Source organism: Corvus moneduloides, chromosome 4 (genome assembly GCF_009650955.1).
Source record: "Corvus moneduloides isolate bCorMon1 chromosome 4, bCorMon1.pri, whole genome shotgun sequence".
NCBI classification, from domain to species: domain Eukaryota; kingdom Metazoa; phylum Chordata; class Aves; order Passeriformes; family Corvidae; genus Corvus; species Corvus moneduloides.
This window is the reverse complement of record NC_045479.1, coordinates 14283355-14285445: the sequence shown is the minus strand read 5'-3', so window position 1 is coordinate 14285445 and position 2091 is coordinate 14283355. Positions and strand designations below refer to the sequence as shown.

The 2091-nt window shown below is 46.4% G+C and overlaps 1 pseudogene across 1 annotated transcript; it reads left to right on the top strand.

The window, feature by feature from the left end:
- Positions 1–1159: 1159 nt before the first annotated feature.
- Positions 1160–1816, top strand: LOC116442929 (annotated as a pseudogene). Its single transcript, XR_004239696.1, has one exon. The product of XR_004239696.1 is annotated as a zinc finger matrin-type protein 2 pseudogene (transcript).
- The last annotated feature ends 275 nt before the right edge of the window (positions 1817–2091 follow it).

The following is a 2091-nucleotide window of genomic DNA, read 5'->3' as shown; positions in this document are numbered from 1 at the left end:
GACAGGCATTTAAAAAAGCAAAGTTGTGCAGACTTCCCTCCTTGTGTGCTTCTTGTACAGCCTTTGGTGTGAACATGTATTGATCAATAACTGGTCTGGCTGAGGTGCTAGCACAGGATAAATTATTATGCTTACTGTAGTTAACTGTATTTCAATATTGCAATATAAACAACAGTGATAAATGGAAAGGACTTTTCCCAGTTTTTAAGTGCTTGTGAAAATAAGGAACCACTCCCAGCAGCATCCTACAGAAGTTCAGGCGCAGCTTCATCCCAGATTCCTGCATGAGCTCCTAATGCTGCAATCTGCTTTGGAAGAAGGTGTGTTTGGAAGTGTCTGCTGTGTTGATAGATGACAATATAATCAATATCTATATGTATCAATCAGTATAAGGTTCTCCTTTACACAGGTCATATGGAACAGTAGCATACCCTGCTGCCTACTAGAGAAGGCAGTAGAGCTGTCTTAGGTGACAATGTGAGATGTAACCAGAAGCACGTATTCTATCACCATCCGTTAGGACCAGGTGGGGCAGGGCTCTTTATCTCTTCCAGGACACATCCCTGATAACTCCCTCTGGGGGGCTATCTTTCTGCTAATGGGCCATCCAGCCTCACTGTGTGACTCATAAATTACATCATCCCATTGTGGGAGGCTCCACCCAGGGGGAGGAACCAAGCATCCCTACCTGGATATAATCTGAGGTTTGGAACACCACAGGCAGCCCTTACTTGCTGGATTCCCAGAGGACAAGAGCTGCATAACCACCACTGGACCTTCAGAGGAAGACCAGACCCTTCTACAGGACCACCACTTCAGAATCACATCTGTCACCCCAAGAGGACTGCAGCCACCACCCTGCCCAGTGGGGTGTCAGGTCGTATGGTAACTCTGTCAGCTTAAGCAATGTTTCTGTATTATTGCCTTGTTATATATACTAGTAGACAACTGTTATTCCTATTTCTCATCACTTTCCCTGGAAGCCCCTTAATTTCAAAATTATAATAATTTGGAGGGAAGGGGGTTACATTTTCCATTCCAAGGGAGGCTCCAGCCTTCCTTAGCCTTCCTTTCCTGTCTTTCAAACCAAGACAGATCGTGGTGCCCAGCGTGTGGCTCGAGGGCATCGAGAGAGAAGGGTGAAAAAGGAATAACAGTTCCTGGTGCTGTGTCCTCAGCTTGCCATGGCATCAGGCAGTGGGACCAAGAACCTGGACTTCCGCCGGAAGTGGGACAAGGATGAATACGAGAAACTGGCAGAGAAGCGGCTCACAGAGGAGAGAGAAAAGAAAGATGGCAAACCAGCTCAACCTGTCAAAAGGGATCTTCTGCGGCACCGAGACTACAAAGTGGACCTGGAATCCAAGCTGGGGAAAACCACTGTCATCACCAAAACTACCCCTCAGTCAGGGATGGGAGGATATTACTGTAATGTATGTGACTGTGTGGTGAAAGATTCCATTAACTTCTTGGATCACATTAATGGCAAAAAACATCAGAGGAATCTGGGCATGTCCATGCGGGTGGAGCATTCCACACTGGACCAGGTGAAGAAATGCTTTGAGGAGAACAAGAAGATGGCGGAGAAGCAGAAGGACTATGACCTTGAGGAGAGGATGAAGGAACTCTGTGAGGAGGAAGAGAAGGCCAAAGCCTACAAGAAGGAGAAGCAGAGAGAGAAGAAGCAGCATGCAGAGGAAGATTTGATCTTTGAAGAGGATGATAAAATTGCAGCTGTGATGGGTTTCTCTGGTTTCGGCTCAACCAAAAAGAACCACTGAGCAGCTCCAGACTCTCTTCTTTCTCTAAACAGTTTGTTTTTGCCCAGGGTACTCTGGATAATTCTTCAAAGACTTGATTGAGGACTTGCATGTAAATCTACCAGTAGAAGCTGGCTGGAAGAGTTGAAAAGCGATTCCATGCTCTACCTCTGCTGCAGATCAAGCTCTGCCTCTCATTAGCTTCCTTTCTCCTGTGTCCTAGATCTGGATGCTCAGCTGCTCTGTGGCCGTGTGTGTGCAGAGAAGTGCTCTGTTTGGTACTTTTTTTGTCAATAAAGTGCAGCCATTATGTATAGGTGGCCTGGTTCAG